Source organism: Carcharodon carcharias, chromosome 23 (genome assembly GCF_017639515.1).
Source record: "Carcharodon carcharias isolate sCarCar2 chromosome 23, sCarCar2.pri, whole genome shotgun sequence".
In the NCBI taxonomy this organism is placed as follows: Eukaryota; Metazoa; Chordata; class Chondrichthyes; order Lamniformes; family Lamnidae; genus Carcharodon; species Carcharodon carcharias.
This window is the reverse complement of record NC_054489.1, coordinates 7220576-7238798: the sequence shown is the minus strand read 5'-3', so window position 1 is coordinate 7238798 and position 18223 is coordinate 7220576.

Here is an 18223-nt window from a genome sequence, read left to right as displayed (position 1 = left end):
GGGATTACATAGGTTGGAGAACCGTGAAACTCCTCTTTGAGTCCCTGACACACTGGTGGGAAGCGATCAAGGGAAACATCAAGAGGTTTTTCATCCTCAAAGGCGCCCAGAAAGCTAGAAAGGGACAGAGGGAAATGTCCCGACTCCAGAAAAGCATGCAGAATCTGCTCCGGCTGCAGTCGATGGGGGTCGATGTCAAGGAGGAACTCCAAGAGGTGAAGAGCCAGCAGGCCTCGCTCTTTGCCTAGGAGGCCTCCAAGATCATCTTCCGTTCCAGAGTCCTCTCTGTGGAGCAGGATGAGACATGCTCACGTTTCTTCTTCCAAAAGGTACACAGAGAGAGCTCTGTGATCAGCAGCCTGAAGGAAGAAGGTGGCTCAGTAAAGTTATCACAGTCCGACATTCTGAGGATCAGCAAATCCTTTTATGCCAGATTGTATGATGTGAAACCCACAGACAGCACGGCCTCCCAGTCTTTCCTGTCCTCTATCACGGAGGTCTTAGACGACAGTACACGGGAGAGCCTGGACAAACCGCTAACTCCTGACGAACTGACTAAGGCCCTTGAGTCCTTCGAGAAGAGTAAAACTCCCGGAAGCGACGGCTTGCCGGTGGAGTTGTATTCGGCTCTGTGGGACTGGATCAGCCCAGACCTGCTAGAAGTGTACGAGAGTATGCTTCTGGCCAGCAGCATGTCAGAATCCATGAGGAAAGGCATCATCACCCACATCTAGCATCAAGCACAAGGGGGAAAGGGAGGAGATTAGAAATTGGCAACCCATTTCACTATTGAATGTGAACTATAAGATTCTGTCCAAGGTCATCACCAATCGGGTCAAGTCCACTCTGGAAATGGTGATCCACCCTGACCAGACCTGCACTGTGCCTGGCAGGAAGATCTCTGACAGCCTCGTGCTGCTCAGGGATACGATTGCCTATGTACAGGACAGGGGTGTGGACACCTGCCTCATCCGCCTGGATCAGGAGAAGGCCTTTGACAGAATATCGCACACCTACATGGTGGATGTGCTCTCCAAAATGGGGTTTGGGGAGGGAATTCGCAATTGTATCCAACTGCTCTACACTAACACAAGTAGTGCAGTTTCAATCAATGGGTGGGAATCAGATTACTTTCCGATTAAATCTGGAGTCAGGCAGGGCTGCCCTCTCTCCCCTGTCCTGTTTTTGTGTTGCATAGAACCCTTTGCTGAGTCCATCAGGAACGATCCAGGCATAAGAGGAGTGACGATCCCAGGCAGTGGAGGCACTCAGCTCAAAGCCTCCCTGTACATGGACGATGTCGTCGTCTTCTGCTCGGATCCCCTGTCGGTGCGTAGACTGATCCACATCTGCGACCAGTTTGAACTGGCCTCGGGAACCCAGGTAAATCGTGGGAAGAGCGAGGCCATGTTCTTTGGGAATTGGGCTGACTGATCCTTTGTCCCCTTCACCTTCAGGGCTGATGGCCTGAAGGTGCTGGGGATATGGTTCGGAGGGACCAGGGCACGCGTTAGAAACTGGAAGGAGCGAGTGTCTATGGTGAAAAGAAAACTGGGCATGTGGGAGCGACGCTCCCTCTCCATTGCGGGTAAGAACCTGGTCATCAGGTGTGAGGCACTCTTGCTGTTGCTGTACGTGGTGCAGGTCTGGCCCATTCCAGATTCCTGCGCGTTGGCGATCACCCGAGCCATCTTTCGCTTTATCTGGAGGTTGAAAATGGATCTTGTCCGCAGGAACGCGATGTACAAGCCTCTCGATAAAGGGGGAAAAAATGTGCCCAACATCGCCCTCATACTGATGGCCACCTTTGTGTGTGGCTGCACCAAGCGGTGCGTAGACCCTTAGTATGCAAACACTAAGTGTCACTACATGCTGAGGTTCTACCTGTCCCCGGTGTTGCGAAGGATGGGTCTGGCCACGCTGCCGCAGAACGCTCCAAGTAGTTGGACTGTGCCGTAGCACCTGTCCCTCGTGGGAAAATTTATGCAGAGAAACACATTTGACCACAAGTCGATCAGGCAGTGGTCAGCACGTAACGTCTTAAAGGCCCTGCGGGAAAAGGAGAGGGTGGATCCAGTGGGATGGTTCCCTGAGCAGACTGACAAAGTCATATTTGGCAGAATGCCTCATCGCCAGAACTTTCCAACAAGCACCAAGATGTAGCTTGGCTGGCGGTGAGAAAGGCCCTCCCCGTCAGATCCTTCCTACACGCCAGGAGTCTCACCCCCTCTGCATGTTGCCCTCGAGGTGGCTGTGGTGGGGAAGAGACCGTTGTTCACCTCCTTGTGGATTGTGCCTTTGCAAAGAAGGTCTGGAGAGAGATGCAGTGGTTTCTGTCGAGGTTCTGTGACACAGGACTCTGTGCTCTATGGGCTGTTCCCAGGGACACACACCGAGACAAACATCAACTGCAGCTGGAGGATCATCAACTCGGTGAAAGACGCTCTTTGGTCTGCCTGAAACTTGTTGGTCTTCCAGCGCAGAGTTGTCCCCGACTGAGTGTTGCAGACTGGCACATTCCAAGGTCCAGGACTACATGCTGAGGGACACACTAAAGCTTGGGGCAGCCGCCGCAAAGACGCAATGGGGAAAGGTCGCTGTCTAAGACTGTTCTGCCACAGTGCACTGAGGGGCTGGGAACTGTTGAGAGCCCCTCGGGTTGCACAGCTCAAAATGAATGTATGCAGTGAATACTAATTGTAATATAATTGTATTGGAGCACTTCAGAGTGGAACATGATGTATGTTGATAACTCCAGTACCATTGTCTGATTGTCTGCATTGACCATATTGAAATGATTGTAATATTCATTGATTGTATTGATGCACCTTGTGATCCATGTGTAAAAATTGAATCTGATTGTACTTATGTGATGGTGATTTTGAAATGTTTTGGAATGTTCTTCCAGATATTTTATGAATAAATTAATTTTTCAAAAAAGAGACACACACATTAACTCTATCTCACTCCCACACAAACACACACACATTCACTCTATCTCACTCCCACACATACATACACACATTCTCTCTCACTGCCACACATACACAGACACGTTCACTCACTCCCACACATACACACATTCTCTCACTCCCACACATACACACACACATTCTCTCAATCCCACACATACACACATTCTCTCACTCGAACACATAGACTTTCTCTCACTCCCACACATACACACCCACATTCTCTCACTCCCACACATATATACCCACATTCTCTCACTCACACATACACACACACACATTCTCTCACTCACACATACACACACACATTTTCTCACTCCCATACATACACACATTCACTCACACCCAAACACATACACACATTCTCTCACTCATACTCACTCCCACACATGTGCACATTCTCTCACTCCCACACATACACACACATCTAGTCTCTCACTCCCACACATACACACACATCTAGTCTCTCACTCCCACACACACATCTAGTCTCTCACTCCCATGCATACACACACATCTACAGTCTCTCAATCCCACACATACACATTCTCTCACTCCCACACATACACATTCTCTCACTCCCACACATACACGCATTATCTTGCTCCTACATACACACACATTCTCTCACTCCCACACACACACACACACACTCTCACTCTCAAACACACACACATTCTCTCACTCTGGAACACATACACACATTCTCTCACTCCCAAACGCACACACACACACACACATTCTCTCAGTCCCATACATACACACAAATTCTCTCACCCCCACACACACATTATCTCACTCCCACACACATACACTCATTCTCTCACTCCCAAACACATACACACACACACACATTCTCTCACTCCCATACTTACACACAAATTCTCTCACCCCCACACACACATTATCTCACTCCCACACACACACACACACATTCTCTCACTCCCACACACACACACACATTATCTCACTCCCACACACACACACACACATTCTCTCACTCCCACACACACACACACATTCTCTCACTCCCATACTTACACACAAATTCTCTCACCCCCACACACACATTATCTCACTCCCACACACACACACACATTCTCTCACTCCCACACATACACACACATCTAGTCTCTCACTCCCACACACACATCTAGTCTCTCACTCCCATGCATACACACACATCTACAGTCTCTCAATCCCACACATACACATTCTCTCACTCCCACACATACACGCATTATCTCGCTCCTACATACACACACATTCTCTCACTCCCACACACACACACACACTCTCACTCTCAAACACACACACATTCTCTCACTCTGGAACACATACACACATTCTCTCACTCCCAAACGCACACACACACACACACACACACACACACACACACACACATTCTCTCAGTCCCATACATACACACAAATTCTCTCACCCCCACACACACATTATCTCACTCCCACACACATACACTCATTCTCTCACTCCCAAACACATACACACACACACACACATTCTCTCACTCCCATACATACACACACATTCTCTCACCCCCACACACACATTATCTCACTCCCATACATACACACACACATTCTCTCACTCCCACACACACACACACATTCTCTCACTCCCACACACACATTATCTCACTCCCATACATACACACACACATTCTCTCACTCCCACACACACACACACATTCTCTCACTCCCACACACACATTATCTCACTCCCACACACACACACACACATTCTCTCACTCCCACACATACACACACACATTCTCTCACTCCCACACACACACACATTCTCTCACTCCCACACATACACACACACATTCTCTCACTCCCACACATACACACACATATTCTCTCACTCCCACATAGACTCATTCTCTCACTCCTACATACACTCATTCTCTCACTACCACTCAAACACATTCTCTCACTCCAGACATACACAGATATATTTATTCACTCTCTCACTCACCCACCACCCCCACCCCACACACTCACTCAATCTCACACACGCCAGCCAGCCTCTTCCACACCCCACCTCCTCTGACCCCACACTCCGAGGCATCTTGCTCCCAGGCCTCGCAGCCAGCCTCTCCATCCTGGCAGCCTCATTTGCCCCACCTCCCCGGGTCCCGGCTCTTTAGTTATCCTCACCCCCAGCTCTCTGGTCCCTCACTGGCCCCAGCATGCTGCCCCCTGCCTCCCGCAAAAAGGTCTGTTTCTGCCCAGCAAACTCACCACCACTAGTGTTCGCAGCTCCTCCAATCACAGACTGCTCCTCTCCCACATCTTCTGCTGATAGGATCACCACTGAGCCTATCAGCAGCAAACGCGGGAGAGGACCAGCCTGTGATTGGAGAAGCGGCTCCTTACTGAATCCCACTCTCCTTATCTGTCTAAGTGGCATTTTGAAAACTAGCTCTGGAGGCCACGTGGAATGGATTCGGGTTCACAGTCTGGCCCGCAGGCTGCCGCTTGGACCGCCTGATTTAGTGTCTTTAGAGCAGGAAGAAAGAACTGGGGTAAAAGGCACCCTTTGGAGCTGGGGATTTTTTGAGAAATGTAGGCAGGCAAAAGGGCTTGGAAACTGCTTGAATTTATTCGTTTAAACTGGGAAATATTCAAATGAGAAGTGGAAGGGAGGACATAAAAGGAAGTGCATTAAAAGGAAAACTAGAGCAAAAGTAATTGGGCATAGAATTAAGAGATGTGTTGGCCACATGGATAGAAAAATGGTTGGACAGTAGAAACGAAGAAAAGGGGTAAAGGAAGAAATATTTTGAGTGGTGTTCCACGGAGATCTGTGTGGGAACCACTCATCTATAATGACCTGGATTTTGGAAGTGAGGGGACAGTATTGTAATTTGTTGATAACATGGCAAGTTGGGTGGAGTTGTGAAAGACTGCAGGATGACCTAAGCTGGCAGGATGGACAAGTAGATGGCAGATGTAGTTCACTGCAGAAAAATATGTGGCAATGCTTTTTAAAAGCAGGAATATGAAAAGTAAATTATAATTAAATGGCAACATAATAAATGGAGTAAAAAAGCATCAAGACCTTGGTGTTCAGATATTCAGGTTATTAAAGGTAGTAATAGACATAAAGAGGTAAACAGAATCCTTAATTCTGTATTTAGAGGTACAGAGTTTGTTCAAGACATCAGGAATATCATAGTTGGTATTTGTGTAAATGTTGTGTATTCCATTATAGGGAAGGATATAATGGAAAAGCTATAGCATAGATTCATTCAGATGTTATCAGCTGTGTATCATTGCAGCTATGAGACTTGAGAAGTTAGGGTTTTTAATTAGAGTTGATAGATGTCATCAGAATTATGGAAAGTTATGATTCTGTAGTAATGATAGGTTTGTTAGATGGCAAGGAGGGTGTACAAAATTAAAACAATCACAAAGCAGGTTAGAAATATTTTAGAGTGGTGAGAATGGAGGTGGTATTTATTTGTAAGACTGCTGAGAGGGAACAAATTAAAAATAAGAGACTTTTTTAATATTCTTGTTTAAACAGTGAGCACTGAGGTCATTTTTTTGTGTTGGGTTGGAAGAGTTACTGAGTGACACAGTGGGAAAGAGATGATTTAACATGCAGTAATCCTGAATCATCCGGGGTTTAATGATTGAACTTAAATACAATACTAGTTTACTAATCTTTTCAAGGCAACACCCAAGTAATGTCATCTGTTTCTGTAAAAGTATTTCAAGGAATGGACTAAATTTGGACAGATCAAGTATTTGTGTCAATCATTTCTAATGAAACATCAATATCTCTCCCCAGCTGCTACCAGACATGCTACCAGAATATTTCCAGCATTTTTTTTTATTTCAGACTCCCAGCATCTGCAGTATTTGCCCAACAAATCTGTCATTACTTTTGTCAATGTCACTTATTCGCTCCTCAATCAGTTCAGTCTAGAGAAATGTATCAAAGACCTTGCCAATCCATTTGTTTTCTCCAATTCAATCAAGAAGACTGAGGGCTGACATGATGGAGGCTTTTAAGGCTGTGAAAGGGTTTAATAGGATAGTCAAAAGGAAGAGAAACAACACCTGGGACTATAACTATAAGGTAGCCACTAATAAAGCCAATAGGGAATTCAGGAGAAGCTCTTTACACAGAATGGCAAGAATGGAGAACTCACTGCCACAAGGAATAGCTGAGGTGAATAGTATAGTTACGTTTAAGGAGAAGTTGGGCAAACATTTGAGGGAGAAAGGAGCAGAAAGATATGTTGATAGGGTGAGATGACCTAGGGGTGTGAGGAGGCTTATGTGGAGCACACATATTGGCATAGACTATTTGGGCCAAATGTCCAATTTCTTTGCTGTATATTCTATGTAATAACCTTCCCTGATAACTTATTTCATGATTCTGCTACCTGTTGGGTACTTTCTTTCCTACAGACTAATAGAAAAAAAGGGAAAAGGAGAAGGAAAGAAAACAAAATAGACAAACTGAGTTATTGATGTCAATATTAGAAATTAGCAATCCAATTACCTTTTCACACATGCATTATTATTTGCATGGATGCAGAGTTTGCATGTTTACAATCTCATCTTGCTCTATATTTCTTTAGCTTCCTTTCAGGAGATGGTGTACTTTGCTGTTCTGAGCAATCTTCATTTTCAGTTAAATCAAAATAGTGATTCTGATAATGAAACTTTCCCAACTGTGACCAAAAAAATTGTGCGTTCTATCTCTGGAGGAGCACCCTTGCATATTCTGCCCATCACCACCACTGTTACAGATTTGAGGCAAAATGCTATGACTATAACTACAATCAATAATTGTTGTTGATCTTAGAAAAATCCCACTTCCAATCACATCAGAACATTTACCTCAAAGATGTCATCCTCCAGGATTGTTGCAACATGACCAGCTTCAAAAGTCAATACTACTTTTAGTAATAAAAGACAGAAATTCTTTCATTTTGTTTTGTTTCTTCCAATTTCCTCTTGATGATGCTGATTTGTGCTTGGATGTCACTTCATAGGTGCCGGCCTGGTTGCTTATCTTAATGGCCATTCTGCATGTATCTGTCTGGACTGCGAGTGTGGATGTATTAGTTTGTGGTGGGCATTACCTCACTCCCTTTCTCCTTCTTTAAGATGTTTCTTTGAAAAACCCACCTCTTTGATCAAGTTTCTGAGCATGTGTTTTAATGTTTGCTTATATGCCTCAGTATCAAATTTTGTTTAATAATACTCTTGTGAAGCACCTTGGGACATTTTTTTATGTTCAAGGCAATATATAATGTAAGTTGCTGTTGTGTCTTAATATTGTGACATCTTGCAGACAATGGGACTTTAACAGCAGAATTGCACAAACTTTTGGGATCCCAGCAAAACGTTGGCAGGGTGACTAATCTTATTGCACAGTGTATCCACATTCCTGGTACAGGAAGTTCTGATGTCAGCACTTCTCTATATTTCAGAGTGCAATTTTTTGTTCATTATTTGTTGTAAGTGAGGTCACTATCTGTTGCCTCTGTATCTGGAAATAAATGTTTAAAGTCCCTCACAGTTGCCAGCGCTGTGATATACTGTCTTGTGACCTTTAGAAAAAGTCAAAATAGATTTTCTCTCAAGTCTGATTTGGGCCAAAAAACTATCTGAATGTAATACGTAAGGGGAGGAGACAGGAGAGAATTGTGAGCACACACCACTAGAGATAAGAGAAATATGCTCAGACATTGTTAAATTTTGCCTTAAAGTGGCACAGTTCTAATGGGAAGCTGTTCAGCAAACATTTTTGTTTGTCAGAGGCTTGACATGATCACAACAAACAATAAAAGGCATGTTTGTGGTACCTTTAACATAATTAAACATCTCAAGTTGCTTCACATCAAGTTACAAAGCCATCAAAAATGCAAACAAAGTATTGGGTTTATTTCTGGGGGAATAGAATTCGAAAGCAAATAATTTATCTCAAGCTTGTTTCAGTTCTTGGTAAAAGTACTGTGCTCAGGTCTGCTCTCCAAATTACGAAAAGGACATTGAAGCACCGAAGAAAGTAAGTTCAAAAAATATTTTCAAGAATGATACTAGAACTGAGAGATTATAACTATCAAGACAGATTAAACAGCCTGGAGCTTGTTTCGATAGAGAAGAAAGCTGAGAGGTAATCTGATAGAGAACTTTATGGTTTTGAAGGGGTTTGGGGAGATGGTGGCATTGTGGTAATGTTTTTATTATCCATTCATGGGATGTGGGTGTCGCTGGCTAGGTCAGCATTTATTGCTCACACCTAATTGCCCTTGAGAAAGTGGTGGTGAGCTGAACTAATAATCCTGTGGCCCAAGTTAATACTCCAGTTCATGGGCTCAAATCTCACCATGGCAGCTGGTGGAATTTAAATTCAATTAGTTAAGGAAAAACCGAGAATTGAAAACAGTCTCAGTAATGGTGACCAAGAAACTATCATTTCATTTATCACCCCAGCAGCCTCCGCATTCAAAGGATCATCCTCCGCCATTTCGGCCAACTCCAGCATGATGCCACCACCAAACACATCTTCCCTTCACCCCCTGGCGGCATTCCGTAGGGATCGTTCCCTCCGTGACACCCTGGTCCACTCCTCCATCACCCCCTACTCATCAACCCCCACCTATGGCACCTCCCCATGCAAACGCAAAATATGCAACACCTGCCCCTTGACTTCCTCTCTCCTCACCGTCCAAGGGCCCAAACACTCCTTTCAATTGAAGCAGCATTTCACTTGCATTTCCCCCAACTTAGTCTACTGCATTCGTTGCTCCCAATGGGGTTTCCTCTACATTGGAGAGACCAAACGCAGATTGGGCGACCGCTTTGCAGAACACCTTCGGTCTGTCCGCAAGAATGACCCAGACCTCCCTGTCGCTTGCCATTTTAACACTCCACCCTGCTCTCTTGCCCACATATCTGTCCTTGGCTTGCTGCATTGTTCCAGTGAAGCCCAATGCAAACTGGAGGAACAGCACCTCATCTTCCGACTAGGCACTTTACAGCCTTCCGGACTGAATATTGAGTTCAACAATTTTAGATCTTGAACTCCCTCCTCCATCCCCACCCCCTTTCCGTTTCTTCCCCCTCCCTTTTGTTTTTTCCAATTATTTATATAGATTTTTCTTTTCCCACCTATTTCCATTATTTTTAAATGTATTTCCATCCATTGTTTTATTTCTACCTTTGAGCCTTCTACTTAGTTCTGTTGAAGGGTCATGAGGACTCGAAATGTCAACTTTGTTCTTCTCCGTCGCTGCTGCCAGACCTGCTGAGTTTTTGCAGGTAGTTCTGTTTTTGTTGTGAAACTATTATTGATAGTTGTAAAAACCTATCTGGTTCACTAATGTCCCTTCAGTGAAGGAAATTTGCCATCTTGGTCTGGCCTACATGTGATCCAGACCCACGGTAATGTGGTTGACTCTGATTGGCCCAGCAAGCCATTCAGTTCAAGGGCAATAGGGATGGTCAACAAATGCTGGCTTTGCCAGGGATGCCTGCATCCCATGAAATAAGAATAACAAAAAATAAGGGCAGATATAGAGAAGATGTTTCTACTTGTGTGGAGCCCCAAACTAGAGGTTATAAATATAAGACAGTCACTAATAAATCCAATAGGGAATTCAGAAGAAACCTCTTTACTCAGAGAAATGAGAACATGGAACATTGTATATTCATGTATTATAAATAAATATGATAGATAATAACAACAATTTGCAGTTATATAATGCTTTTAATGTAGTAAATTTGAACCAAGGCATTTCACAAGAATGTCACTGAGCAAAATTTAACATCAAGCTACATAAACAGGTATTAGGACAGGTGCTCAAACACTTGGTAAAAGAGGGAACTTTTCACTAGTGACTGAAAGGAGGAGAGAATGATGGAGAGGTTTAGGGGGGGAATTCCAGACCTCAGGGCCTAGGCAGTTGAAAGCACATTCACCAGTGGTGGAGTGATGAAAATAAGGGATGCGCAAGAGGCCAGAATTGGAAGAACGCTGCAAACTCAGAGGGTTTTGGGCCGGAGGAGGATACAGAGAAAGGGAGGGGAGGACATGTTGGATATGAACACAAGGATGAGAATTTTACAATTGAGGCATTGCCAGACTGGTAGCTAAGGTCGTCAGCAAGCATAAGGGTATTGGGTGAATAGAACTTGGTACATGTTTTAGATGAGCTCAGGTTTATGGAAACATGGGAAGTCAGCCAGGAGGGCATTGGAAAAGATGAGTTTGAAGGTAAAAAAAGATGAAAGTTTCAGCAGCAGGCAAGCTGAGGCAGGGGCCAAGCTATGCAATGTATCAGGAAGATTTATAAGCATTATTATTTTTTTCAAAAAGTTAAAATGGTGCTTGGGTTCTTTCCTTTATCCCAAAGGGGTTTAGTTATCTTTTTTCATTCATTCATGGGATGTGGGTGTCACTGGCTGGGCCAGCATTTATAGCCCATCCCTAATTGCCCTTGAGAAGGTGGTGGTGAGCTGCCTTCTTGAGCCGCTGCAGTCCATGTGGTGTAGGTACACCCATAGTGCTGTTAGGGAGGGAATTCCAGGATTTTGACCAAGCGACAGCAAAGTAATGGCGATATATTTCCAAGTCAGGATGGTGACTGACTTAGAGGGGACCTTCCAGGTCGTGGTGTTCCCATCTATCTGCTGCCCTTGTCCTTCTAGATGGTGGTGGTTGTGAGTTTGGAAGGTCTGTCGAAGGACCCTTGGTGAATTCCTGCAGTGAATCTTATAGATAGTTCACACTGCTCCTACTGTGCGTTGATGGTGGAGGGAGTAAATGCTTGTGGATGTGGTGCCATCAAGCAGCCTGCTTTGTCTTGGATGGTGTCCAGCTTCTTGAGTCTTATTGGAGCTGCATTCATCAGGCAAGAGGTGAATATTCCATCACACTCCTGACTTGTGCCTTGTAGATGGTGGACAGACTTTGGGGAGTCAGGAGGTGAATTACCTGCTGTAAGATTCCTAGCCTCTGACCTACTTTTGTAGCCAAAGTATTTATATGGCTAGTCCAGTTCTGTTTCTGGTCAATAGTCAACCCCCAGGATGTTGATAGTGGGGGATTCAGAGATGGTAATGCTATTGAACGTCAAGGGGCAATGGTTAGATTCTCTCTTGTTGGAGATGGTCATTGCCTGCCACTTGTGTGGTACAAATGTTACCTGCCACTTGTCACCCCAAGCCTGGATATTGTCCAGGTCTTGCTGCATTTGGACATGGACTATTTCAGTATCTGAGGAATCGTGAATGGTGCTGAACATTGTGCAATCGTCAGCAAACATTCCCACTTCTGACCTTATGATGGATGGAAGGTCATTGATGAAGCAGCTGAAGATGGTTGGGCCTAGGACACTACCCTGAGGAACCTCTGCAGCAATGTCCTGGAGCTAGGATGACTGACCTCCAACAACCACAACCCCATCTTCCTTTGTGTTAGGTATAACTCCAACCAGTTTGTGTTAGGTATGACTCCAACCAGGGGAGTGTTTTCCCCCTGACTCCCATTGACTCCAGTTTTGCTTGGGCTCCTTGATGCCACAAATGCTGCCTTGATATCAAGGGCAGTCACTCTCACCACACCTCGAGAGTTCAGCTCTTTTGTCCATGTTTGAACCAAGGCTGTAACAAGGTCAGGAGCTGAGTGGCCCTGGTAGAACTCAAACTGGGTGTCAGTGAGCAGGTTATTGCTAAGCAAATGCCACTTGATAGCCCCTTCCATTACTTTACTGTTGATGGAGAGTAGACTGATGGGGCGGTCATTGGACGGGTTGAACTTGTCCTGTTTTGTGTGTACATACTTGGGCAATTTTCCACATTGCTGGGTAGATGCCAGTGTTGTAGCTGCACTGGAACAGCTTGGCTAGGGGTGTGGCAAGTTCTGGAGCACAAGTCTTCAGTCCTATTGCTGGAATATTGTCAGGGCCATAGCTTTTGCTCTATTAAGTGACTTCATCCATTTCTTGATATCATGTGGAGTGAATCGAATCGGCTGAAGACTGGCAACTGTGATGCTGGGGACCTTTGGAGCAGGCCAAGATGGATCATCCACTCGGCACTTCTGGCTGGACATTGTAGCCAATGCTTCAGTCTTATCTTTTGCACTGATGTGCTGGGCTCCCCCATCATTGAGGATGGGGATATTTGTGGAGCCACCTCCTCCAGTGAATTGTTTAATTGTTCACCACCATTCACAACAGGACGTGGCAGGGCTGCAGATCTTAGATCTGATCCGTTGGTTATGGGATCACTTAGCTCTATCGCTTGCTGCTTATGCTGTTTGGCACGCAAGTAGGACATAACTGATGGGGTAAGAACAACTGGTAAATTCAGGCTTAAAAACTGCTTAAAGGACAGAAGCGAACTGGTACACTGCACCCCTGATGTGGCAGCGAAAACCTTCTATCAATAATTCTTACTCCCCACTTCACCAGTTTGACATCTCATTTTTAGGTATGCCTGGTACTGCTCCTGGCATGCCTCTTGCACTCTTCATTGAACTAGGATTGATCCCCTGGCTTGATGGTAATGGTAGAGTGGGGTTATGCCGGGTCACGAGGTTACAGATTGTGTTTAAGTACAATTCTGCTGCTGCTGCTGATGGCCCACAGCCCCTCATGGATGTCCAGTTTTGAGTTGCTAGATCTATTCGAAATCTATCCCATTTATCACCGTGGTAGTGTCACACAACACGATGGAGGGTATCCTCAATGTGAACATGGGATTTTGTCTTTGCAGTGCGGTGGTCACTCCTACCGATACTGTCATGGCCTGCCTCTGCTGCAGGCAGGTTGGTGTGGATGAGGCCAAGTATGTTTTTCCCTCTTGTTAGTTCCCTCACCACCTGCCGCAGACCCAGTCTAGCAGGTATGTCCTTTAGGACTCAGCCAGCTTGGTCAGTAGTGGTGCTACCGAGCCACTCTTGGTGATGGATATTGAAGTCCCCACCCTGAGTACATTCTGTTCCCTTGCCACCCTCAGTGCTTCCTCCAAGTGATGTTCAACATGGATTCAGCTGATGGAGGATGGTACGTGGTCAGCAGCAGGTTTCCTTGCCCATGTTTGACAACTCCCAGGGCAACTCCCTCCCGACTGTATACCACTGTGCCGCTACCTCTGCTGGGTCTGTCCTGCCCGTGGGACAGGAAATCAGGGTATCAGGCATGGTGATGGTCGTGTCTGGGACATTATCTCTAAGATGTGATTCCATGATAAAGACTATGTCAGACTGTTGCTTCACTAATCTGTTAGACAGCTTTCTCAATTTTGGCACTAGCCCCCCAGATGCTAGTAAGGAGGGCTTTGCAGGGTCAACAGGGCTGAGTTTGCTCTTGCCGTTTCTGGTGCCTAGGTTGATGCCGAGTAGTCCGTCCGGTTTCATTCCTTTTTGAAACTTTGTAGCGGTTTGATACAACTGAGTGGCTTGCTCGGCCATTTCAGAGGGCATTGAAGAGTCACACGTCAGCCAGACCAGATAAAGACAGCAGATTTCCTTTCCTAAAGGGCATTAGTGAACCAGGTGAGTTTTTATAACAATTGACAATGGTTTCATGGTAAGCATTTTAATTCCAGATTTTTTTTATTGAATTCAAATTACACCAGATTCAAACCTGGGTTCCTAGAGCATTACCCTGGGTCTGGATTACTAGTCCAGCGACAATACCACTACGCCATCGCCTCCCCTGGAACCTCAGTTCCTGTAAATTAAAGTTAGGATTAAGTGATAATAAAAACACCAAGTCTTGTGATTATTAGATGTTAAAACAATGGGACTCATTCAACTTAGGGACAAAAACCGAACTTTGCAAATACCAGACTCTAATGGGGTTCTGAACTGGTTGCATGCTAGAACTAGCTAACTGGGGTGTAGGAAATTGGGTGTGTATGCAGCCTAAAGCTGGAAGAGGTGTTAGAGGACAGGCCCAAGGATGTTTTCACAGCTTGGAACTCAAAGTTTTGAAGAAAGTTGAACTTTTTTTCTCATTGGAGAAATAATTTGGAAGAGACATGATTTGTGTCTATAAAATGCTGAGAAGCATAAATGACGTAGGTGCAAGTAAACTATTTGCTTGCTCTGTAGCTAGGGTGAGAGGCGAAGCTTGTGGGGTATAGATTTGTCTTGGGCATAGTGTAAAATGGGCAATGGAGAATCGACAACCTGACTTTCTTTTTTGTTGATATGATTGGAAAAGAAAAGCAAGAAAATCATGTTCAGTAAAAAAAGACAGGTTGCTAATTCATTACTGCCCATTTCAGACAATCTCCCAAATAAATCTATGCCCCCCGACAGGTAATTTTTGTTTACAATTCAGTAAAATTTTATTCTTTGGGCGAAATAACTATGGCAAGTAAGTTTTATTTCAATTTAACTTAATTGCATTTTAAATTTATTCCACTTGCCCATCCACTTTTGGCCTCGCTAGCTGCCTCGTTGTCTCTTCACCTGCACCCTGCTTGGGCAGTAAAGGTTGAGGCTTTGAGCCTCTCCCCTTAGATTGTAAATATACTCATCAAAAAGCAAACTTTGTCCCTTTTGTGGGGGCAGAACTGGAAGATATGCATTTAAATTACAAGTCTCAAGCAAGGTACGAAGTTGGAATAAATACTTTACCCTCGAAAGTGTGGGGTAAACCCCGAAAAAAGTAGGGTTTATTGATTGAGTCTTTCAAAATATTTACAAGCATATGAAATTGATGGGCAGGAAACAACCAACTGATCTATCAAGTTTGCCTTTGGTTGGCAATTTTGGGTAGATATAGGTGAGATACTCAGATACTCGGGATGGTTCCTGTCTTGCAGGGGGCCACATTATTGACCCATTGCGAATGAATAGCCTGTGTTCAGTTGTGGCGCTGTGGGGACAGAGGAATAGGATGAATGTTGTGCATTTTGTTTGATTCTCTTTGGCGTTCAGGGAATATTTATACAGAATTTGCCATCAGGAGACTAATAAGTGATGTACAATGCAAGGTATGGCTGATTGTAGTTGATCTATGGACAAAACATGCTTTTTCTCTGTTTTGTTCATTCATGGGATGTGGGTGTCACTGACAAGGCCAGCATTCATTGCTCAATCTTAATTTACCTTGATGGACTGAATGTATTTTTCTTGTTGCATGCTTTAATATGTTCTTTAAGTTTGTATAGAGGAAATTGCTGCTTTTTCTACCATAGCAAGGCAAAGTAGGAAGTTCAAAGGATAATTAAGGGTTAATATTGCTTTATAAAGGATCAAATGATCGATTTATACAGACTGACAAATTGGTTAAGAAGGAGGTAGGTTTAAGTCAGATAGGTCAATTTGAACTCTACCTGCCTGGCTGAAACTGGGTGGGTGGGCATTTAAACAATGAGCAAAGTACTTACTTGCTCAATCTCGACACTTTCCCACGATAAAAGAAAAAAAACTTGCATTTATATAGCGCTTTTCAAAGAGATGTCTCAAAGTGCTTTACAGCTAATTAAATACTTGAAGTGTAGTCACTGTTGTAATGTAGGAAAAGTGGCAGCCAATATGGGCATAGCAAGCTCTCACAAGCAGCAGTATGATAATGACCAGATAATCTGTTTTAGTGATGCTGATTGGGGGGTAAATATTGGCCAGTACACCAGGGATAACGTCTCTGCTCTTCTTCAAACTAGTGCCATGGGATATTTTACATCCATCCGAGCAGGCAAATGAAGCCTTGGTTATATGTCTCATCTAAAGGAAGGCACCTCTAACAATCTTCCCTCTCCCATTATATGGTCTGATCGTCTCTGGCAAGACTGAAGCAGCAGCAGTAAAATCATCTTGCGCTGGAATGTCAGCTTTTTTTTATTTTTGCGCTCAAGCCCTGAAGTGGGACTTGAACCTGGAATCTTTTGATTCAGAAGTGAGAGTGTTACACACTTAGCCTCAACCAACACAACTAAGCTCTTGGCCATTTCCAATTTTAACCTGCAGGCAGATACATTGCCTGCTTAGAGTAGGCGAGGACTTTGTGATTTGATGTAATCAGGGTCCTATTACGCTAATAGGCACCAATAGCATTTTCACCAGGGTCTGTGTGAGGGAGCAGCCACAGGTTTCCCACCAGGCTGAAATTTATCTGCAGCAGGCCTGTGGACTAAAAAGGCCCTTCCAAGGTAAATGTGGAACCAGAAGCAGGAGTGCTCTTCTGGGATTGTGGCACCTAGTAAACTATCTTACCCCTTGCTCAACCTTTTCCTGTCCCAAATATACCCCGGCCTCCACCACCATGTCACTTACAAACATATTGGTGGGTTGCTAAAGTGCTGCCTGATCTCTGGTAGTTGCCGCTGTTCTGTTTCTTCTTCCAGGTGGAGCTGGAAATGGATCAGCAGCACTCCACTCATTAGAGAAAGTCCAAAATTAGGGATCATTAGTATAAGATAGTCATTAATAAATCCAATAAGAAATTCAGGTGAAACTTCATTACCCAGAGAGTAGCAAAAATGTGAAACTCGCTACCACCAGGAGTGGTTGAGGTGAATAGCATTGATGCATTTAAGCAGAAGATTGATAAACAAGTCAAGGAGAAAGGAACAGAAGGATTCACAAATAGGAAAAGATGAAGTGAGGTGGAAGAAGACTCTTGTGGAGCATAAGCACCAGCATGCAGACCACATGGGCTGAATGGCTGTTTTTCTTGCTGTAAATTCTAAGTAATTCCACTTAAATGAGATCAAGAAGCTAAAGTACCTCAAATCTGAAACACTCACCCACTTCCTTTCAAAAGATTCAAATCAACTCAAGATTAAAATCAGCCTGCAGATTCTATAATAACAGTCAGCTCCACTTGAAATCGTTGTATTCTCAACATTGATTCAAAAAAGTACTTCAATGCTCTCAAATGAAATAAAGTGCTTTCTTTGGTTGTGACTTTGACCTGAAACTGATTGGCCACTTCTCAAAAAAGGATTGTGGGATTTCAAATAGCTGAACTCAAATGAGCATTTTTATAAAGTGTGTTTGCAAGGGTCAGTCAGTCTGCCAAATGCTTTCTGGAAGGGGCTGGTATTGGACTGTGCTAAGCCATGAGTGCCAGGATATGGATTCTTCCCTTTGATTCTGCACAAGTTTCTATTTTTCCCTCAATATTCAATGTTTCTTCCCACATGAAGGTGCTAATTGATCATACTTCCAGCCATGGTGATGTAGTGGTGATGTCACTATCTAACGATCCAGAGGGCTGGGTTCAAATCCTGCTACAACAG